Source organism: Echinops telfairi, unplaced genomic scaffold, assembly GCF_000313985.2.
Source record: "Echinops telfairi isolate 266 unplaced genomic scaffold, ASM31398v2 ScPeMD7_7356;HRSCAF=8355, whole genome shotgun sequence".
NCBI lineage: Eukaryota > Metazoa > Chordata > Mammalia > Afrosoricida > Tenrecidae > Echinops > Echinops telfairi.
In genome coordinates, this window is record NW_022111256.1 from 3,087,933 (window position 1) to 3,112,696 (window position 24,764).

The following is a 24,764-nucleotide window of genomic DNA, read 5'->3' on the forward strand; positions in this document are numbered from 1 at the left end:
GAGCCAAACAACAAAACCCAGGGTCTGTGCCGATTTGTTAGATGCCTACATCACCTTTGTTTGGAGATAAAGGGGATTACAGGATGGGGGAAAGGCAGAAACAGGAGTGAAAATCCAGACAGTGGGTAGAGCATGCTTGCACTCACATTTCCCTCACACTCTGGAGGAGGGGTGTCTGGGCCAGGGAGGAGGGAAGGCCCAAGGAGGCACAGGTACAGCAGCCATCCACCTGATCCCTTGTGGCACTCTATGGGCAGTTTGCAAAGGTCTCTCTGGGACCCTGAGGAGATAGTGCCTCTTGGGTGTTTCCCCAAAGCCTGAGATACTACTGTGAGGGGGTAGGGAAAGGCGTGTGGTGACAAGACAGGATTTGACTTTGTGTTCAGTAGTGGTCCATACTCAGATGTGTCCACAGGGTGGCACGGACAAAGCTTCTTCTGATTGGATTAACCCAGGGGCTACCTGAGGGATTGGACACTCAGTACAGATCCATTCCGTCATTCGTTCCATCTCTGTGTACTCAGTGCCTCCAATGGTAAGGTTCTGGTTAGACCCTGAGTACCCAGTGGTACACAATCAGATGAGGACCTGCCCTCATGGAGCCCATAGTCTAATGAGGACATGCCCCACCGTTCCCATCATGGCAGTGTGGTCTTGAAAGGCAGGCAGAGTCCGGTAATTAGGAGGATGGGGAGATGTGAAGGGGAGCCAGGGGGATAGTAACCTAGAGTGAGATAATTCAGGCAAGACTTGCACCAGGTTTAGATGTAGCTATACCTGGAAAGACAAGTGGGCTCCAGAGAATTAGACGATAGGTCTAGGAACAAGGAAATTGAGAGACAACCATCATATTTACTTCCTACGGTGTGAACTGATTTAAATGGGACTTGTGGATAAGATTTACATCTTAAGCGTGCCTTGGGAATTTTTTACTCTCCCAAGGGCCATCAATTCTGAGGCTGGGGGTGGGGTCAGCTTCCTTGGATGCTGAGGCCAAGAGCCCTCAGATCTGCTTATAATGTAGGTCTGTGTTCTCTGTGGGGAAGGAAAGCAGAGCAGGTTGTTGCCTTTGAACAGAGCCTCAGGGACAGAAGAGAAAACACACCCACATAATTTTCATTGTGAATTAGGTGGCTGTTTACAGAGCAGATCGTCAATTTTACATTCAACAGTGTACGATCGTTTCATTGGCGATCCCCTCGATGTGCCTCCACCGATCCAGCTCCTCCTTTTGTCTGCTGTTTCTGTTCGTCTTTCCTAACCTTCTGAACTGTGTTCTTGAGTAAACACTGCACTTTTAAAAATGTATTTAATTTATTTATTTTTAACAGGTTCACCGCCATACCATTCGCATATCAGACATTCAGTCGCTGAATCACATTCACAAGAGTTATGCCACCATCACCACCATCGGTTCCTGGGTGTTTCTCTGCCCTTGTGCTTCTTGTTGTTAACTTTCTATTTCTCACCCACCTCCCCTGCCATGTTCCTTTGAAACTATCAGTCTCATTGTTGTCTCTGTCGGTTTACCCATCCTGGGCTTCAGATACAGAAAAACATGCCACGTGAAAATGAAACACAAACAGCCCAACAACAATAAGGAAACAGAAAAACCTCCCCTGAAAACAAGGTAGAAACTATTAAAAACTGGAACAACTATACATTGGATCAAGACCAGGAGCTCAATGACAAGGTGTCACCTTAGGACCTACTCCAACTGCAGTAATCTACCCAACAATGTCCTCTGGCTGATAACGAGGCTTTTCCCTCCTGGTCACAGGGGTTTCACCTGCGGCTTCATCAGAATGAGGACCTTGCCAATGGGTTCTGAGCTTTCACCATCATTCATAGCCTCTGAAATCTGGGTGTTTGGAATTTGGGCTCTCATACCATTCCCTCCTCAGGTGTTTATCATTTACAATCCTTGGATCACACTGATGGCATGCTTCTTCCATATGGGCTTAGTAGATACCTCACTTAGATGGCTGCTTGTTGCAAGACAAGTCATTCGGACTCCAGACACTATTCTTTCTGATAGCCAGGCACCATCTGTTTTCTTCACCACACTTTGCTGTAGCATCCATATCTTCACTGATCATTTCATGGGGCAGGCATTGATCAAGGCCACACCATAAGACCTAATTGTTCTTAGATTAGTGCTACATTTAAGTTCAAACTCAAGATCCACTCATATAGCTATGGTTTATATACGTCTCTGGTTCACTTGAAAGGCATCATTGTGGGTTTTTTTTTTAAAGACATTATAAATTATCCCCATGGGGCATATGGTAGTTCTAAAACCCAAGTCCAATGGCTTCATCCATTGACTTGGGATAGTTGTTATCTGCTTCTTTTCAGACTGGGACATGGGCGTATTTCAGTTCCTTTCATCTGCTTCTGTGTATCTAAGGAAGAGTCCTGTTCACTTAGTGGGAATTCCAGATTATACCCTTCTGCTGTGAAGGGTGTTGTGAACGCTGCACTTTTGATCTTAACTGACTGTTCATGCTATCACAGGGGAGAGCTCAGGGTCAGACCTGAGCGTGGCGAACAGTCACAGTCCTCGAGTCCCACCTGTCTCTCCAGAGTAAGACTGCTCTCTTTTACGGTTCTGGGTTTTGTTCTGCATTTTTCTCCCACTGGATCCAAGATGAAAAGGAGGGCATTTGTGGATGAAGAGGAATACAGAACGCACGCGGAAAAAGACGGAGCTTTGATGAAGCAATTTTTAGCCTAAAGGAACATTTTTAGAGTTTTAAATCTGGGCAGAAATCTGGTTACACTGTATGAATTTATTAGACTGCTCTGCCAAGAGCAGACACTTCTGTTTGCCGTTGCCAATCTAGACTGGACATCTCCTATTTAGAGATGCCCAACAGGTCCGTGTATTTCTCATTTTGTGTGAATCCCAAGACATCTATGAGGCAGGACTGGTTTCCATGATTGAAACCAGCTCAGGAATCAACAGCATATGTTGTGATGAACTCTCTTACACCGATGCTCCTGTCTGACCTTGAATCTGAAATCAGGAACTCACAACCACAGCAGGGGGGTTCCTCCTAGGACGAGGCAGTGATGGGGGCCCAGCAGGGGCAGAAGCAGAGATAACCCTGTAGATACGAACAGCAGTGGTAGTCGTGGGGATAGCACCCTCCTAACAAGACCTTTGGGAGTAAATTACCACGTAGCCTTCCTTGCTCCTGTCTGCTTGCTAATGCTGATTCTTATGCTATGGAAATTCTGTGATCAGAGCCCAGAGTAAAATGGAAATATGGGGCCTCAAATGTGGTGAAGAAAGCTGATGGTACCTGGCTATCGAGGGATATAGCGTCTGAGGTCTTAAAGGCATGAAGGTAAACAAGCAACCATCCGACTCAGAGGCAACGGGGCCCACATGTAAGAAACACACTAGCCTGCATGATCACAAGGTGCTGAAGGGATCAGTTATCAGGCATCACAGAACAAAAAATCACATCATTGTGTGGTCACCTCCATGGTACGATCGCTGAAGACAAATCGGTAGGTGCATAAACAAATGAGGTGAAGAAAGCTGATGGTGCCGGGCTATCAAAAGATATAGCATCTGGGGTCTTTAAGGCTTGAAGGTAAACAAGCGGCCATCTAGTTCAGAAGCAACAAAGCCCACAATGAAGAAGCACACCAACCTGTGCGATCACGAGGTGTTGAAGGGATCAGGTTTCAGGGCTCATCAGAATAAAAAATCATATCATTGTGGATGAGGGGGAGTGGGGAATGGAGACCCCAAGCCCATCTGTAGGTCACTGGACATCCCCTTACAGAAGGGTCACGGGGAGGAGATGAGCCAGTCAGGGTGTGATGTAACAACGATGAAACATACAACTTTCCTCTAGTTCCTAAATGCTTCCTCCCTACCCCACTATCATGATCCCAATTCTACCTTACAAATCTGGCTAGACCAGAGGATGTACATTGGTACAGATAGGAACTGGAAACACAGAGAATCCAGGGTAACTGGAACCTTCAGGAATCCAGGGTGGATGATCCCTTCAGGACCAGTGGTGTGAGTGGCGATACTAGGAGGGTAGAGGGAGGGTGGGGTGGAAAGGGGGAACTGATTACAAGGATCTACATGTAACCTCCTCCCTGGGGGATGGACAACAGAAAAATGGGTGAAGGGAGACGTCGGACAGGGCAAGATATGACAAAATAATAATTTATAAATTATCAAGGGTTCGTGAGGGAGTGGGGAGTGGGGAGGGAGGGGGTAAAATGAGGAGCTGAAGCCAGGAGCCTAAGTGGAGAGGAAATGCTTTGAGAATGATGAGGGCAATGAATGTACAAATGTGCTTTACACAATTGATGTATGTTTGGATTGTGATAAGAGTTGTATGAGGCCCTAATAAAATGATTTTTAAAATATATGGAAAAGTTGCTGTTAAAAGACAACAAAATAAACAATTATTTTCTATTTTCTGTGGTCTCTTTATTGGTCTCATCTTTGTTTATTTGTTCCTATTTAATGCCACCCTACCTCACCCATGGAAGTATTCATGGAGTGAGTGAGCCCAGCCTCTCAGAAGTGCTCAAGGTCTACCTCTAAGACTTGGCACAAGCCTTCTATTTGCTTGGCTCTCCCTCCTGCCAACCTCTAGATCAGTTTTCCGTGCCTCAACTGCAGGTAAGAAGGTTAATATCTGCTCCTGGTGGGCCCACTGCACAAATTCACAGGCTTTGCAGCCTCCACTTCAGGAAATCCTTAGTACTTGAATTAGTGTGGCATAATACTTTTTGAACATGTGATGGTGCTGCCATCTTGGAGCAAGAATGGCTTCTGTGATACCTTTCCCAACACTCTATAATGAGCATACAGCTCACTGCACCCCTTCCTGTGCTTATACTAAAGCCCTGACTAGGACCCAGGGTGACTGGGGATTCAGATGGCCTTAGGTAAGGTGACTTGGTGGCCTTTTTGTGTGTCTGAGGAGGCAGGAAGGGGAGATGAGGCAGAGCTCTGGCATCATGGGACAAGCAATGGGCAGTCAACAGAGAGAAGGCAAGAAATAAGTTCTACATTTTGGTACCTGCCCCACTGTCCCATTGGATTTCACTTACAAAACACAAATTGTAAGGTACAATTAATGGCAATCTCAAAGCAGTGACTGTAAAGCAGTAAATCCCAAGCCTGGGGCAGTTCTGAGGATAACTTCCTGTGTGACTCACTAGCCACACACCCATAAAGTTAACCTTGTCTCTGGCACCTCTCCTTAAAAAAAATGCATTTTATACTTAAGTACATTTAGTTGTGTTTTGCTATTTAAATAATGCAGAGATAGGTACCAGACAGTAGTACCCGAGCACCTGGGGTGAGATTGAAGCATTGTTACCAGGTTGAGTTGGAGCTAAAGTCAATGAAAACCTAGTGGACGCTCTTCCCGTTCTCTGTCAAGGCATAGGATCAAGATGGAAAAGAGAACCCACACAGGGACTTCTTCTTGTCAAGCTCTGCCTCAGCATCTGCTTGGGGGAGGGTGGAGACAGGCTGGCCCAGCCAGCTTAGGTGTTAGAACATCTCACAGGCCAGATTCCTGGGTTCTCCAGAGCAGATACACCATCAGATCCTTTGGCATTGGGAGAAATGAAAACATTGCCCTCCACTGTCTAGTCCACGGGCTCTCGGCAGAGGAAATCTTGGAGAAAGGTCTAAAGGTTCAAGAGTCTGAGTTAAGAAAAGTAACTTCTCAGATAATCAGAAATTTTGGTTTGGGGCTCCAGGAACACATTGATCTGGGCATTAAATACAACCCTGGAATTGGTCTGGAAATCTTGGACTTCTACGTGGTGTTGGGAAGGCCAGGACTCAGTATTGCAGACAAGTAGGGCAGGGCAGGGTGCATTGGGGCCAAACACTAAATCGGAAAAGAGGAGGCCATGTTCTCGTTCCAGAAGTTTTATAGGATCATCTTTCAAGGCAAATTAGTTCCTGTTCTCAAAAGGCCAATCTGTTTACAGTGGGGGGAAAATCTAATTAATATTGTTGTTATTGTTAGCTGCCATCGATTCGGTTCTCACCCACAGGGACCCTATGTCGAACAGAACAAAACACTGCCCACACCTGTGCTGTGCTCACAATTGTCCTTATGTTTGAGCCCATTGTCGCAGCCATTGTGTCCATCCATCTTGTCAAGGGCCTCCTCTTTTTCTCTGACCCGCTACTTTACCAAGCATCATGCCCTTCTCCAGTAATTGTTAACCTGTCTGAAGTATGTCGTGAGATAAAGTCAGGTAATACCTGCCGCTGAAGAGCATTCTGGCTGTACTTATTCCAAGACAGATGTGTTTGTTCGTTCACAGTCTATGGGACTTTCAGTATTCTTTGCCAGCACCATAAATCAAATGCATCAATTCAAATGCTTCTTTGGTTTCCTGATTCAATGTCCTACTTCCACATGCATAGGAGGCAATTAAAAAATACCTTGGCTTGGGTCAGATGCACTTTAGTTCTCAAAGCAACATTCTTGCTTCTTAAGCCTGTAAGGAGGTTTTATGTAGCAGATTTACCCAATGCAATGCGCCATTTGACCACTTGACTGCTGCTTCCATGAGAATTGATTGTGAATCCAAGCAAGATGAAATCCATGAGAATTGCAATATTTTCTCTGCTTATCATTATGCTACCTATTGGTCCAGTTGTGAGGGTTTTTCCTTTTTGAAATTTTTTAATCATTATTTTTAAACAGTTTTATTGGCATAGAATTCACAAATTGTACAATTTAATACTTCAATCATAATTAAGAAGAGTTGTATAATTAGCATCTCAGTCAATTTTAGAACATTTTCTTTGATCATATACTCATTGTTTTTAGCTTCCCACTTCTCCCATACTCCCAAGAAACCATTAATCCAATTACTGTCTCCATAGATGAACTTATCCTGGATTTCATATACAGAAAAACATTAAAGAACAAAAGAAAAGCAAACTATCAACAACAAAATAAAACAGAGAAAACCTCTCAATCAAAAAGAAGGCAAAAAGTCAAGATAGATAACCCTTCAGAAACAGTAACAGGAGTAATGGTTCCCTGAGGATACAGGAAGAGAGGGGAGGGAAAGGGGTCATGGGGAGGTGATAGCATTGATAACACACAGTCACACCCAATGGGATCGAACAACAGAAGTGTATGTGAATGGATATATTGGATTGTATAAGATGTGGCAAAAAAATTCAAAACTATTAAAAAATAAAGAATAGGAGAATAGGGTTCCTGGGGGGTCTGCTGGGAGACAGAGGGGACAAAAAGGAGCTGATATCAAGGAGCTCAAGAAGAAAGAAAATATTTTCTGATTGTAATAGCAACAGTACAGTAATGCTTGATGTGATTGGGCTGTGGGATGTTATGATATCTGTAAGAACTGTCAATAAAATGATTTTTTTAAATGAGACAGTAAAAAAGAGAAAGCAAAAATATTAAAAACTAGAACAAATTAAAAATGTGTCAAAAAAGAGATCAAATGATAAGGTGGTAAATTTTAACCTAACTGCATCTGCAATCACTCACTTTCCAATAGATTCTTCATGTTAGCAAGGCTGTTCACATCCCTTGAGTTTTAATCCACACTGAAAGCTGAGAGTGTGGCAGTTATGCTTTGGGCTGCTAAATGCAAGGTCAGCCACTCCCAGAGAAAAAGACAGGGTTTCCTACTCCTGTAAAATTTATAGTCTCAGAAACCCACACGGGCAGTTTTACTCTGTTCTGTAAGGTCATCGTGAGTGGGAAACGACTCAATGGCAGTGAGCTGGGGTTTTTTGTTTTGTTTTGTTTTAATTAATATTAAGTAATAGCCATTTGACAGCTCCTGGCCTGTAGCATTGAAATTAGTAATTACTTAGGGTTACCTAGAATATGTTGTTCACTGGAGTCAAGGCATTAGGAAATTGAGTGGCCACTGTTTATAAAAAGTGTGGAAGAAATAAAAGCATATGCATTGCTATGGCTGTCGACATGTAGCATAAACGATAAGATCAAGGAGCAGAAATTAAGTGAAGTCTTAATGAAGTCCAAAGATTTTCTATGACCTTGTTTAAAAAAAAAAAAATGTCTATGTCTTTCAGGCCATAGACTAAGATAAAATCAATTTCACAGTTTGATCCTATGAGCTTCCAATTTACAACAGTTAAATTCACAGCCTCATTAGGCCTCCTGTGTCAAAGTTAAAACACTAATTCAGAATGACGAGGAACTTGAGATTGGACGGGGGCTATATGAGCGCATTAAAAGCATTTGGAGTAACCCCTACACCCATTAACAGCAGCATGCCCTTCTCCCTTGTCTGATAAGGCTGTTAAGCTTTGTCTAAAACCCATGTAACTGTTTGATGAGGCAATTCTGCTCATGTCCCACCTCAATTTCCCATAAGTATTTCAGACCTAGAACTATAAGCTAAAACATACTTTCATGAGTCAATTACAAAGTCAAATTTAGAATGAGAAGTCTTACCTACATTTTCTAATTTACATTAGTTTTGTCTAAATGAAATAAAAAGGGGTAGATTGTGAGAGACCCAGGTTAAAAGGAAAGCATATCTTTTTAGATTTATATTCATAGGTTGATATAGATTTCCATATTGTCTATTGTGTATTCTATTTGCTGACTTTAGATTTTGAGCCTGATTCTAATCAAGCAAAATGGTTTTCTTCTCCCTCCAACTATGGGGTAAGAGCTTATCATAGAAAGTATTAAATGCGAGGAAATGCCAAGTGGAGCTCACTTCTCACAAAATACTTGACCATGAACAATATAGTATCCCTATATTCATCTCAGAAATTGAAGCACTTGCAAAGATTTAAAAGATGAAAGATGATCATTTGAAGCACTGTGTTAGGCAGGGTTCTCTAGAGAAACAAAACCAGGACATTTATGATTATATATATGAGGATATGTGCATACAGTGAGAAGGAATATAACAGCTAATTAGTCCACACAGCCATACAGAAGGCTCAGTTCAACTAACTTTTGTGGAATAGTTCATATACTGGAAGCCCTTCAACTCACGTGGGCTGCCATGTCCAAGGTCATGGAAGCAAACAGCAGTCTTTCCTCAGGCAACGCCAGCAGAGTCTGCCCGCAGGCAGCAGGCAGTAGGGTGGAGGCAGTAGGGTGAATCAGCAATAGTCAGCAGCTTGGGAGCTTAGCAAGGCAGGCCCTGCTGAGATTTGGAACTCAAGCATGGTGACAGGCTCCACCAACATCAAGGTCAAGTAGTATACACACCAGCAGCTTGGCGAAGCAGGTCTTGAAGGAGCCTCAAGCTCTAGGGATACAATGTACAGGTTGGGTTGGTGTACAGGGAGTGTAGCACACAGGTTGAGGCAGGAACTAGCTACAGCAGCAGCACATTGGTCTGATCACCAGGGAGCAAGAGCAAGATGGGATGTTGGCAATCTTATTTATTTTGGTTGTCCTCCAATGAAGCTATGACCCAACCGAACTCCGCCACATGTTCTCATTGGCCCAATTGGCACCATAAACCCAACTATCACAAGCAGGTTCTTATATAATTTAGAAGTGTGAGTTAGTGGAGGAAAAAAAGGTTATTTTGAAAAATATATGATTGCCTACTATTATAAATGTGTTCTGCACTTGACCTTATTTATGCTGTCCATTTAGACATGCTCTCTTTACTGGAGCAAATCAATCCATTCCCAGGTACCTGGAATGAAGCTTTAATTGGGAAAAATTGTGTGTGGGGTGTATTTCTTTTTTTTCCTGTCTATTTCATTAGAAAGAAAACTGAAAAGCAGTGCGCTTTTTAACTTAGAGGGACAGCAGGACAGCTTCACTGTCTCTCCTCAATGTTACATCCAGCGCTAGCCAACAGTTAGCCTATGAGGAACTCAGTCATCGCATTGTTTCACAGGACCTCACGCTGGGCCACTGCATTAGTACAATCATATAAAGGGGGATCTATTGAATACAAATAGATGATTGCCCTAGATGCTTTGGTGAAGAATATGCATATGAGACCGTGGAGCTAAATCTGTCTCACAAACAAAATCATCCAAGGACCTCATGAACCTTTCTAAAGAGTCAAGGCTTACACCAGGGAAACCCATTCCAAAATGATGGAGAAGCGGACATGCCTATCGTCTATTACGAAGAAAAAGACTTCATGATCCTGTTTTGAATTTAGAGGCCACATTTTTAAAGGCTTCTGCACAGTAAAGAGAAATTTACCACATGTCAGGAAAAGCTGCCGGCTTTGAGCGAAGCTCCCAAAGAGGGATGATCCGTCACGTGGTCCAGGCAGTTGCACAAGCAGCCCTACTCTGGGACCCGATTACTTTATGACCCAAAGTTGCTCCGAAGGGCAGGTCAGAAAATTGCTCATGGCAGTAAGCTTGAAAATGGTTAGCTTGACATTTTATCTTCATGAAGTTGGGATGTGTGAAAGAAGAGTCTGAAAAAGTACTAAATGCATTTGTAACTTCCCAAGCATTAATTCCTACCTTTGGTCAAACCTTCCTTCCAATTCTCTGTGATCCCTTGGCCAAGGCTTAAAAAAGAAATTAGACCTTGGTTAGATTAGTTCTGCAGCATATGTTCATTCAAACTTATAGGCGATACAGCTAGAGAAGTAGAGCTTTCACCAAAGATGGTCCAATTGGTTTGGCGGGGTAGGGGGGTTGGGGGGTAGGGGGGGTGGAAACTCCCAGGGCCAAATTATCAAATGCTGCTCTTTGAAGTAGGAAAAGCAAAGAGGTCAACTTCCTGTAGACTCCTGACAGTGATGCTCAGGACTTAGGAATGGTGTGTTGAGTTCCTTAGGGCTTCCCTTCAACCTCTGCTATGGCTTTAATGGACCTACATATCTACTCGGATCCTTCCTTAAAGACACTGTTTGATATGGTCACCTCCATCATAAGACAAAGGAACAAGATAGCCCCTAAACAAGAGAGATATCTTCTCTCCCATTTCTGTCCTCTCTCATTCTCTCTTTACTCAGTTACCATCTCCATCTCTACTCTACATGTATCTCTAGCATCTTTGTCTCTACTAACTTTAGCATCTCTATCTCTATCACCATGTCTAGTTCTATCATCTTCATTTTTATCTCTCTACCTTTCACTCTATCGCCCTCTCTCATCTCCACATCTGTGGTGAAGCCTCCTCAAAATACCATAGAAACGGAACCAGAAGAATGGTCCTTGTCCAGCACACCTCCTTAACCTGATCTACAGGGCCTTAAACTTACATCCTTAACCTGATCACTCTCTGTCTACAGGGCCTTAAACTTCCCTTCTTTATGTGTCCAAGCTAGATTTGTATCACATTCTATCATATGAACTGCTCATCACAAAATCCCTTAGAACATTAGAAAATGTTTTATGAGGACCAGATAGGATCAACATGCTTATTCTTGATTTGAGTTCCATGTCAGTAGACAGGGAGATAGATTAGGAAATTCATTGATTGGCCTCAATTTACAGTTCTGAAATAAAAGAGGGCTGAAGGGTAAAACAATTATTTAAGGGAAATTTTCTCTATATGAAAATACGGTGACAGGTTGTGCCCCACCTGAAACAGATAGGCTCACCTATGAATTCCTCATCCATAATCATACAACTCCAGCCAAGCAAGAATGATTGTAATAAACTAAAGAGCCCTTGGGTTAAGTGAATTATTATAGTTGACAATAGAGGTATAAACATGACCCTAATTAAATAATCCAACTCTTTTGAAAGTTACTGAATATTAGCTATGTTTCTAATTAAACCAAGTGCAGGGAAGAACGTTCTACTCACCAAGGCAACAATACAGCAGCATTCTGAATTCCTTGACAGACTGATCACCCAGACTTGATTTTTCAGAGTATTCTGTTATCTGTTGAAACTCAAATAAGGGTTCACTTGACAATAAGACTTTCCTCCAACAGATCTTCAGTCTTTGGTCATTTCCCCCTTATTCTGTAGAATACAGAGAAGCCAGAATGGAAGGCAAAACTCCTGTTATAAAACAAGGCACATTTCTGTGTATTTATCAGATGGACCTCCTACAGGTCCCATAGACCAAGAGCGAGAGCATGTCCTTGTTTTTAGCTTACAAATAAATTAATATTCTTAAAAATAAAACTATGACAGTGAGTACGACTACATCAGAATGTCAAAGGAGACACAAGATTGTCAGAGATGAATAGGCCCATGTCCCTGTCTCTGAGCACATGCACATGCACGCGCGCACACACATACACACAAAACAAAACAGAAACGCACTGCCATGGACTTGATTCTAACTCACGGTCAGCCCGTGTAGGAGGAGAACCGCTCCACGGGATTTCCGAGGTTTTAATCTTTGCAGAAGCAGATCAGCCTTCTCCCGTGGCACGCTGGCTGCATTTGAACAACCAACCTTTATGTTTGTTGTGGAGCATAAAGCATGTGCACCACCCAGAAGCTTTTCTCAAGAAAAGTCCTCAATCCTCTAGAAAAGAGGATTTTCCTCCCAAGACAAGAGCTCGGTCCTCCACTAAAAGAACTCCAAACAGAGTTTCTGCTTGAGGTCCTCCTGGACCAAAGTTCATCTCTAGATCACCAGCCTACATCCCATCAGCTGCTGCCGGCCTCACGAGCCATGTGCAGGGACAACCCTAGTAATGATCAGTGATTTTCTCACTTACACTCTTCGACAGCTGTTCTTTAGCCTGCCAGCCATAGTTGATACGAAGGAAGAGAGGATTGCCCCTCAAACAGAAGCGTCTGCCATGTATGTATGGCATGGTGTTGACAGTTCTTCATTCAAGGAGCCACGTGCTGGAGCAATATCTCAGCAAAAAAAAAATCGCTAGGCTCCATCCAATGATTTATTTAGCTAACAGCTTAGTTAATTATGTCAATTTGACAGTTTCAAGAAGGAAAGACAAACACACATGAGCTAGATGAAGAGATAGTCTCCATGATATTTTATTCCAGGGTATGATTAGGAATGCCAATCATTTCTTGGTAAAATCACTAATCTATCTAGCACTCTCCTATAATCAAACCTATCCCTCAATTTTAAAACTAACTTACTTCTTTTTGCCACACCACTCAATGAGGCAAAACACCAAGCAAGCAATAATAAGCATTTTTCTTTCAAATAATGTAATGTTTCTTCCATAGGAATTTTCACACAACGCAAAGAACCCCCCCTAGGAATCTGGAGGCCAAGGTTCCAATTTCTGTTCCACCTCTGGGTGGCCTTGGAAAAAGCACCCCCCTCTCCTAATATTTTCTTATTTGTGTGTACAGAGGGTTAGGCAAGTTGGAGTCTAAGGGACTTTGACGTTTTGACATGCCAGAACATTGTGTCACCACCCATCTGCCAGTTGTCGATACTATAGTGGCTTGTGTTTTGCTATCATGCTGGAAACAATACCACCGGTACTTTCAATACCAGCAAGATCATACAGGGCAAATCAGTTTCCATGGAGCTTCCTGACTGAGACAGACACTGGGCAATCTACTTCCAAAATGAAGTAGGGAAGACCCTATGGAGGCCAACAGCACAGTGTCCTACAAGAGGCTAGAAAATTAGCCCCATGGAATGGAAGCCACTCCAAGGATGGAAGAGCTGCAATCATGGGTTTGCACATTGCACCAACCACTGGAAAGATGGCATAGCCCCAGGCAACATTTTATTCTGTTGCCCATGATTCGCCATGACTCAGAGCTGACGTGATGGCAATGAACGACAATAAGACGCTGTAAGATCGGAGATTTTCTGATTGTAGGAAAGTCCAGGGGTAGAGAGAGGAGTTGAAGGAACAACGATACTGAGAAGACTTCAAAAGAGCCTCTTCCTTAGAGCTTAAGCCACATTATTCAGGGCAAAACCTTCCGCGGTTTTCTGCAGCACCAGTCTAAATAACTCTTGTTCATGTATGGTCTCAATGGTTGCATGTTTATACAAAAATGCTTCTTGATTTCTTTCTCTTGTAGGCTTTTAAACTAGTTATAGATTGTTTCCTCCGTCAACACCTAAATTGGAATGCATGCTCTACAAAAATCATTGTTCTGGGTACAGAATCCTGGTGGCCCAGTGACTAAGCACTCCGTTGCTAACTAAAAAGTCAGTGGTTTGAACTCACCAGCTGCTGCTCTGCGGGGGAAGGATGTGGCAGTGAACATCTGTAATGATGACAGCCTCGGAAATTCGGTGAGACAATCCTCTTCTGTCCTCCAGGGCCACTGTGACTCAGAAGCCACTCGGTGCTTTGATCCTGGTTACCAGGACTGAGGGGACTGGGTAAACAAAACAAACTCAGTTGGCTTATGATACTTTCTAGATCTTGAATACTCTCCTGCTTAAGAAATGGGCTAGGTGTGATTCTTACAATAGGATAGAAAAAGGAGGACCCACAGGCAAACATGTCCAACATTCTGGAGACAGGAGACCTAATTAAATTCTGCAGACTACAATAAAATATTCTACAAATTTAAGACACAGTCTTATTCTCCCGTACCCCCCAATAGCAATAACAAGCCTCACACCAATAACTAACATGTATGTGACATTCTGTAGTTGAGAAAACTCTCTTTGTACATGTTCTATCATTTCGGGCTAACAAAAACCCTTCAAAGTATTATCATTTTTGAAGGGAGTGTTATGAGAGTTTTAAACAAGATAACAACTAAGCAGAGGAGCTGAGATTGTCTCTGGGTTTTGCTTCAAATCTCATCCTGTTTCTGCTATGGTAAAATAACCCTGAACATTTCTTCTTCCATTTTCTTTTTCCAAAGACTGTTTTAGTAGACGGATACTTGCCAAAATTCAATTCGCACTCCAAATCATGGGGCTCTTCCTGTGAAACTACCAACTGCTCCCAGTGACTCCTGAGCTCTTGTTTTAGATGTTAAATGTTGGGCTGAGAAGTAAAACAGCCATTTCCACTATGTAAGGTAAACAGAAATAGTTAGGAAAAAAAAATAAGAGTTAGCCATTTTTCTTAACATTCTGCCTCCCAACCAAGACAACACTGTTCAAGACTAGATCTAGAAGTCTGCCAATGGGCCTAGGGATGGTGAGCACCGAGAATTATCTTCAGGTCCCTACAAGACACCTCATTTCACTTGCAATTTTAAAATAAGGGAAACAATCTAATTTTAATTAAAAATGCAACAAAGCTGAAGATCATGAGATCCCTGGTTCACTGGAATGGAACCTTAGGAACCTGTGGAACCTGCTTCTGTTGACATGTAGGTCTCATGAGGGGCTTACACGGAAGGTAGGGTACGGAAAGCGAGGGCTAAAATGTTTCCCTGGAATTCCCTCCAATCTTCACTGTGTAGGTTCATGCACGATGGAATAATCAAAAGAGTAATGAAGGAGGATTCAGGTGGCCTGCATTTTCCAGGGTCTTGTCATAATCCAGCTGTGGATTCTCAGGCCAGACATTCATTTTCTGAGCCTTGGTTTCTGCATCTGTACAATGAGACTACTTCATGTTGGTCTAAGCTCTCTGACAAGTTATCTTGAGAAGCTTTTGAAATAACCTCTCCTATATATAAGTTTATGTGGGCTATATATTAGTTTTACTTGTTTGGTTTTTATTACTACTATATCCTACTTGTCTGGATCTGGTACATAGAAAGCATTTAATAAATGTTCAATAGATGTATAAATAGCACATATAAAAATACTTTGAATTGTAGGAAAAAATTAGAAATGATAAGTATTACAGTTATGTCAACTATCGGTGCTGACAATTCAAGTGGGTGTCCTCGCCTACCTCCACACTCTTCCCTATTCATTCCTCTTAGTCAGAATGAGTTCAGAAGGGACAAGCCCCAAACACTGAACGCTATAAAACAAAAATCAGATAGATGACGATGGAAATCCCGGTATAACAAATGCCCAACGTTCATGTGATAAATACTGGGGTTGACCTCTCTTTTAAACCACTCTCCTCCTTACTATTCTCCATGGACTGCAATGAAGGAAATGTGAAGAAATCCATTATCCATTTAATCAGTGCTCAACAGGGTCAGAAATCAAGAGGAACATTTCCCAAGTCGATCCCTTTCTAAGAAAGCCTTCTGATGGGTCATCCCCCAATTCCTAGGGCAGGCAATCCCGTCCTACTTGATCATGGATGCTTCTGTTCACTCAATCGAATAGGATCATACCCTCTGTAACCAGAAGTAGCTGGCATTCACCTCTCCCTTCAATATTAACTTGCATTTTTTCAGACAACCACTTTGCCCCATCACAGAATCACTTTTCAACTATACATGTCAATGGAGGCAGCAGAAATTAATTTAATATGCTTTATGGACACTGGATAATGCCCAGAAGGCTAACAATGGCCGAGTAGAATTATAAAAGAATTGCGAGTGGATAAGCTTTATGGATCCTGGCACCTTGCCAAGGGCAGCAGAGTAAGTGGGAGAAAGAAGCATTGGTAATTGGGGTCAGTGGTCAGCCTTCTTTTCAGCCTGAGTGGTTTTGTTGAACCACCAGAACCTTTCTTTCAAAGACAGCCTGCAGATTTTTTTCCTTCCAAGACCCACCTCAAAGACATCAGGATGCTCCTGTGTTTCAATGGTAGGTACCGGTTTGCTGGTGGTGGCCGTGAATTCAGCTCTGTGGAATTCTTGTTGTGAGGAATTAGGACAAGAACGCACCCTCTGGGATTTCGTCTGCATGAAAATGAGTTAGCAAGTGGTTCCGTGATTGGCTTTGAAATGAGATCACCTTGATTTGAATTCCACTTTTTACCATTGAGTGCCTGGGCAACCTTAGGCAGTTTACTCAACCCCCTGTGTCTTACATTTCACATCTATCATCTAGAAACAACAATGGTAGCACTTATTTGATAGAATTCTTGGGAAGACTGAATCATTAACAAAGCCTTATACTGAGTAAACCTTGGTTATTATCATGATCCGGACAAAAGCATGGATGGATGTAATTGAAAATCCGCAACTTTAAACTCACCAAACTAACTACCATCAAGTTGATTTCAACACATAGTGGCCTTCCCTATAAGACAAAGCAGAACTGTGGGTTTCCAAGAGGGTAATTCTGTACAGGAGTAGAAAGCCTCATTTCTCTCCCCAACATTAGAAGCAATTTACTTTCCAACTACATTGGTTGGTGTTCATTAACATTCTTCTATCATTGTATGAGTCTGTCCCTACTTTTAGATTTCAAGCTCCACCTATAGGAGATACAGTTGAAAGAGCACTTACAGGACTTTGACAAGTCCTGAGTTTGAATGCCAGTTCAGTGACCATCTAGCTAGACGACTCGGGTAGATGCATTTTCTCTCTTGGAGTCTGAATTTCCTATTTGATCAAGGATGGGGATGGACCAGCTCACCACTAGAGATCCTTCTAGTCCCAACATGGTAGAAATCTACTTTTCTCTTAGAAGCTCGGGGACTTCCATTCCTAAATCTTTAGGTGACTTGGCTTGGCTTCTACATGGTATTGAGTGCCAAGGCACATCAGTAATGCTCCTTTCCCAAGTTCTGTTTCCACCCTCTTTTCTGTATATTCCTCATAGCCTTTCTCCTTCGCTTAGGAACTTAGGGTCTTTTTGTGAGTAAGTGGGAGAATGTGGAATTTTTAGAGTCCAAATTACCTGGAAACCTCCCTCTTCTCTGTCTCTCCATTTATTGTAGTGTCTCATGATACCTGGTCTTTTTACTTCCAGAACACAGCCTCTCAAGAGAAGACTCTCTGGAGAAGGAAATGAATCCATGTCACATAGTTATGGCGACATCATCTTTTCATTGTTTACTATCAGCTGGGAGTTAAAATCAAAATACCATGTACAGCCAGCTTGTAGCTTATTCTTTATACTCTATCTTTAAAAAGAAAAAAAAAATCCACTCACTGCCCATTGAGGCAGACTCATAGTGAGCTTAGGTAGGGTTTCCAAGGTTGTAAATCTTTATGGGAGCTAAGAGCTTCATCTTTCTCCTGAGGAGTAGCTAGTGGATTTAAACTGCTGACCTTGGAATTAGCAGTCCAGTGCTTACCTGACATTGCCCCTAAATTCTGGGTAAATATGAAATTGTATATGACATACATTTTATCTTCAGACCTAATGAAGATAAATTACACATGCCGTAAAATGGCAACACAGGCCCACCAGTCCCTCTCGCCCTTGAGCATTTGTTTTCTGCATCTGTTTGATAGTGTGTTAACCCATTAAACTATAATAAAGATAGGATTGTATTTCTGCTCACCACAGTATACCGTGTATTGAACAGAGTGTCTTATACTAGGCTCTCAATAAATATGAGTTAAATAAATAAATAAATCAGTATAATTTTTTTCTATTGAAGTAGTCATTTGGAATTTGGAATTTAAATTAATACAGACTCCCTATGTATTAAATTAAAGGGGACCTTTGCCCACAAATGAATGGGAATCTCTTGGAAAGTAATTTCAGGAAACTCTTACATCCATAGTTTCAGGAAATGGTGCCCAGGTCAAAGAGTTGACACTTTTCAGAGTCAACCTTGTTAGAAGGTAACAAGGGGAATCTCTCTGCAAGCAAGTTGAACATGAGTGCAGGGATAAAAATGGATAGTGCACTATGGCGAAGTGGAGTTTTTCCTGGGAATTCAAAGATGGTGCAATGTTCAAAAACATAACCCATCACTTCAAGTCCAAAGATGAAAAACCACAGGGTAGGATTGATGGATGCAGGGAGGGAAATATATTGCAACATTTCCTATTCACCCATAGCAGAAACTATTAGTAAGCCAGGTATAAAAGAAAACTTCTTCAGGAAGAATATATATTAAAAAACTCGCTGGGTCAACATTGTACTTCATGGTGAAGACAGAACACTTCCCTCTAAGGTCAAAAGTGTGGCGCGTTCACTCTCATTATCCCTATTCAACACCCTATTAGGACTGCAAGTCATTACAAGAAGAACAGAACTATTGTTCGAACTCATCTCGAGTGGAAAGAAATACAATCATCTCTACTCACAGATGAAGTGATTGTCTACATAGGAAATCCCAAGACATCAACTAAAGGTTCTTAGAACTAATAAGTGAATCACTGGGCATAGGGTGAGCACCCACAAAAATGTAATAGTATTTGTAGATAGTAGCAATCAACACATAGAAAACAAGTTTAAAATATATATTGCATTTTAAATAACTCCAAAAATTAAATATGTAAGTATACAAGCAACAAAATATGCATATGGTCTGCATGCTGCAAAATACTGATGGAAGAAATTAAACGAGCAAACAAAAAGACTTCAAACATATTTTGTCCATGGTTTGAAAGACCCAATATAATAAAAGAGGTGATTTCCATCAAAATCCAAACGGGCTATTTTGGAAAATGGTTGCATTTGAGTGCCCCCATCTTCCTCCATGTCGTTGGGGTAAGCTCTCCATCAAGAACTGAGGGAGCCAGCCATTAAACAGGAGGCCTCCCAAGGGATTGAGCTCCCATGGTGTCACACTCACCATCAGCCAGAAAAATGATGCTCATTCCACCTTCTAAATGGCATCTGTTCAGACCAGGGACCGTTCAATTGTCCACTCACATCCCACATGTTTACAGAGTCCCTCCTGGGCTCTAGGCACATCCAGAAACCCTGCTGTAGGGTTAAGGCCCCTACCATAGTCTGGAGGGCACGGCTGTTGGAGCAGCTGTCTTCTTTCGGCCAGCAGTGGCATGTCCTGTCCCCAAAGTCCTCCGTTGTCCACCTCACCATTTCTCAGATGAAGAGGTAACACAGGTAGCTGTATATCCAACATGGCAATATTTTCCTGCGGACTCATCTCTACCATTTAAAGTCTAAAGAAGAGTCACTCCTTGAGTCTCTCCTCCTATTGAGTCTATACTTTAAGCTGAAGTTTATACTTTAATACTTTTCTCCATTTATAGATGAAAGCAACATGTATAGTTTTCTCAATTGAGGTGGTGGACTGCGATCTGCATGTCAGCATTCCAAACCCACCAGCTACAGTACTCCGAGGGAGAAACACCAGCTTGCCTTGCGTGCTCCTGGGAAGGTTGGCAGCTAGGGCTCTAGAATTGAAATCAACTTGATATCAATGGGTTGGGTTGGGTTTGGTATTGGAATGAAAAATGTATTTCCTTTCTTTTTCTAGAGCTACCAGAGGAGGCTGGTGAGCTTAGGTCTTCTAGAAATATATTGACATGTCCAAGGTCACTCAGCAGGTTGCCAGTGGGTACCTCAAGAGAACCAAGTTCATCTCCATAATTAAATACGGTAATGCAGAGCTGACAAGTCTACATCTTGCAGCACTTCTAGATTTTCTGCCCCCACCCCACAACCACCCCCACCCACCCCCACCAAAAAAACAACTCTGGACAGAATGGAAGAAGGTCTCTCCTAAGTATCTACACAAGCAACCCCGGACAGAATGCTTTCCAAACACACAGTCATGTCCTGGGGGCAAGAGATGTTTTTGATATAAATCGCAATGACAGCAGTTCGCAACAGACCCAGATTCGGGAACTGTTCCAGCATGCCAGAGGTTTGGAAGCTTTTAACTCTCATAATTCATACACACACACACACACACACACACACACCAACGGAGCTAAAGCAACGTGGAGGCGAGCTGACAAACCACAAAGACCAGGAAATGCAGAGTGAATGCTGATCGGAAGAGCAATAGAAGGTAAATAAATGTGTATCGAAATGCAATCTGGGAGCACCACTTGCCTTGTGAGGCTTGAAAGCAATGCTGATGGTTTCCCAGCACACACACAGGCCTCCAGCCAGGAGGTACCTCAAGAGAGAAGGGAAGGAAACGAGCGCCATTGACCATTTGCCTGGCACACACAACAAGTGTGCTGCCTGGGCGCAGTGCGCGGTGAGGCTGGCCTAGTGCTCAATGGCGGTGGGGGCCGACTGGGTGCTTCTCCACGCTTCGTGTGATGCTTTCTGGGCTTAGCCTCCATGTCACTTGGTGCAAGAACAAAGGGTAGGCATTGGGGATAGAATGGTGGTGTCCTTCAGTCGGTCAATTCCATCCCCTTACTTCTCTAGGCCCCTACCCCTAAGATCCCATACAAGTCCCACCCGGATGTGTTTCCTCCTCACCTCTCTCCCTGCTCTCTCTCCTCCCCCAGCTTCTGGTCCTTTGAATAAGCCTAACAGCTCAAACTTGAAAGACACCTTCTCCTTCTTCCTGCATCTGCATTTCCTGCTAATAGCTATACAATTGGGACACCCTGCAGCGAGAGAAAGGGCACTTGCCCCAACTCCTCTCTGTCTCAGTGTAGCACCTACCACCTGTCCCAGAGCACCAGAACACCGAGGGGAGCAGTTGTTTCTATACACAAGGTCTTCCTCAACTGCCTTCCTGTGGAAGCAAAAAATTAAAAGGAGCCAATGGCCTAAGATGCACACACACACACACACACACACACACTGTCACGCGATCACATAACTGGTGAGAACAGGCACCAAGGATGGTCTTGGATGTTGGTGGGAATGAAATCCTGATACTTCTGTTGACCTTGGAAGTGAGAATGATGGAGAGAGCACCTGCCAGGTACCAGGTGAACTTAGCCCCTCCTAGCTCCAATGAGAGGGTGACCAGCCCAGCCACTTGCCCTCTGTGGTTCTACCCCAGATGCTACAAGGTACCTTCCTATTGTCAGAAAAACAAGGGAAGGGCACAGCAGAATGAGAGCCCTTTCTCGACAACCTTGACTGTTCTCTAACACCCAGGACCTGAGTCTTCTGATATCTTCTGATGAGACCCTGTTCTCAGGCCACAGAGGCCTGGTTGGAATCTGGAGGCACGGGGGAAATAAAGTTTTCTCTGGTGAACCAGCCACTTTGCTCCCATTTCCCCACAAATCTGAATGGCAGCGGCTAAAGATACTTCAACAGCTACATTGAATCTACTCTTCCCTTTTCAGATTGCTGGAAAGGGTTGTGCTGCCTGAGGAAAGAAACATCAGGGAGATGCTGCCCCCTTCTGGGATACATGCAAAGGAAAGACCGCCCCCACCCCACCCCCGAAAAAAAAAGCAGGAATTTCTTGTCGTGGTGGTATTTCTCACCATTGGTAATTAAGGACACACACTGCCATGTGTCTAGGGATAGCCAAAGCCTATCCTAGAATGAATCACCTGGAAGCAGAGGAAACATGGATATAATTCATAATCCAGTAATCATTGGGATCTGTCCTAAAAGGGCGACCACACTCCTGAGAGGCCTGAACATGATTCAGTGATTGTTGCTGTCATTCCCCGACCTCTAATGAAGAGCTCAGGCATAGCCCCGTCTCCCAGAACCCTTAGCACTAAAACAATAAAGACTTGCCAGTGTCTAACAAATTCCCTTGCTGCTATAATCCAAGCCACCGGAGACTGATTGAGTGAGTGAACAAAGCAAAGGTCAGTACCCGCTGAATGCAGAGCTCACAGATCTGGCTGAGCCATAACTGGTCCCTCCAGGAGCTCCAAGTTTAGTCAGGGGGGTAGAAAAGGTGTCCAAGGGAAAAGGAGTCAGTGTGCGCAATGATGCGTGTCTCCAGTGCACTCAAAGAGCACAGAGGAATGGCAGGTCGTCCCGCCTGGGGCGGACTCCCAGAACCCTGAAAACGAAGACAAAACACTACCCCTACGCAGAGGACATGGGGAGCACTGGTAGCGGCAAAGTGCTTCAGTGCTGGGCTGCTGACTGAAAGGTCAGTGGTTCAAACTCACAAGTGACCTGGTGGGAGAAAGATGCGGGAGTCCATGCATGTGAAGATGAGAAGCTTGAAAACCCTACGGGGCAGTTGTAACTGCCCTATGGGGTCACTATGTGCTGGACTCCGCTCGACGGCATTGGGCTTGGTTTGGTGGAGCGCAGGATGAAGACACGTGGGCTGAATCTTAAAGAATGTGTAGATGTGTGGCGTGATGGCCCAGAAGACATTTGGTTGAAGTGTGAGAATGCATGTAAACACGCATGCATGTGGGAGAGCAAAGTCTGTTTTGTTGGTGTTCTCTCTGTTGTTTTCTGCCCTGCAGGGGTGAGAGGACAATAGCCCACTTCAGCCTGAGCTGGACTGCATGCCAGCTAAACCAGCCGGTGGCCTGTCAGAGTTGACACACAACCTTCCGGCTATAAATAACACGGCACATGTACTGGCACACGCACGCACACACACATACACACACACACACACCTCTGAAAATAGCATTGGCTGTTCTCACAGGGACTTGGAACTGAGAGGTTATATTTAGTTTACGCTCTCCTCACTATTTATATTTCTTTTGTTTACCTAAATATTCTCCTCCGTTTATTGCTGTCGTGTCTGGGCACCTGATGTCATTAAAAGAGCACATAGCAACTTCATTCCATCAGAACGGGGCTAACTAAATCCATCTCCTCTGTGACCCTGACCGGTTCTTGAATGTGCTTCTTAGAATTCCAGAATCCCAAGCTTGCGAACAGACTTCAGAAGTTTTTTCTTTTTCTTTTTTCCCCCCTCTCCCTCTCCTCTGCCTCCCTGGGACTGGGTTGTTGAAATGTCACAAGCCTCCCAGGAAGGGAGCTGCTGTCCACCCTCTGTGCCCTAAATTGGCAGGACAGCCCTAGCCTCGCTTTCCCTGAAGCAACTACAAACCACTGGTTCACTCAAGAGCCTTCGCAGGCTCCTCGGGTGTGCACCGGGAAAAGCCAGGCCTGTTTCCACCTGAGTTCAACCAACGGTCCCACCTGAGCTCCCTCGGTGCCTATTGTATCTGTCTTTCCATACAGATCTTCACCTGTTCTTCTCCAAACCTCCCTCTGGGTTTCCTGCACCATGCTAGGAACCCTCTGGGTTTGGTTGAAGACCGCTGGACGATGGTGTCAGTGTTCCTGGGTTGACACCCTGAGTCCAACCCCCTCAGTGCTGGTGCCATATCCAAGTCCTGTGAGCAGCATCAGGGGCCGGTGAACTTGGGAGCGCTCCTCTGTCCTCCTCCCAGGAGAGGAGGGAGAGTGCCAGCCTGGGACTCAGGTAATCCTGGAGGCCAAGTCCTACTTCCTGCTATGATGCCTGAGCAAACCCTTGGGCCTCTTTGAGCATCGTTTCGTTCTTGCTGTTGTTGTTTGTTTTTATCTATAAAATGGAGATAACACTGTTCTTTCAAAATTGTTATGCAGTACGGAGAGAAGGAAGAACCAGCGTTCCATATTAAATAGTCATGGAGCGTCTGTCCCTTTCCATCTTATTCCAGGAGAAGCTTCTTGTCATTTGTTACACACCAGTCCAATGAAGCCGTCTTCATGTGTCTGCGGAGTCTAGAGAAGCTCACGTGTTCCCTCGGAAGTGAAAGGCCATGCTCCTGGGCGGGTGAAAGCTATGCCTCATCCAGACCAGCCCGATGGATCCCTGAAAAGAGATTCGCTAATCCTGGTTCCGTCCGTGGACATCTTGGATGGAAGCAGGAACTGTATCCTGCTGTATGGAGCTTCTTATTCTCCTGGTCTGATGGAAGGAGCTTGAAAAGCAGGAGGTTGGTAAGACAGATGAGAAGGGAGTCGCTCAAAGGGCAAATGCCCAGGGGCGACAGGCTACTGAGAAAAGGGTAGACCATGAGACCCCCTCCTTCTCCCACACACTCTCTTTCACTTTGGCCTTGAAACTCACCTTCTCTGATTCTCACAGAAACCACAGCCATTCTGGTACTTATTCCAGGTAACCTTGCTTACTATTGAAACGAATCTCTAGCCCCCCAAAATGCACAGAGAAATAAGGGTCTGCAATGTGTCGAAGCGCAAAGCTCTGAAACAGCATGCTCATTAGCC

At 43.7% G+C, this 24,764-nt stretch overlaps 1 pseudogene; it reads left to right on the forward strand.

Annotated features, from left to right (window-relative positions):
* Window positions 1-4,919: 4,919 nt before the first annotated feature.
* LOC115871617 lies at window positions 4,920-24,009 on the forward strand (annotated as a pseudogene).
* The last annotated feature ends 755 nt before the right edge of the window (window positions 24,010-24,764 follow it).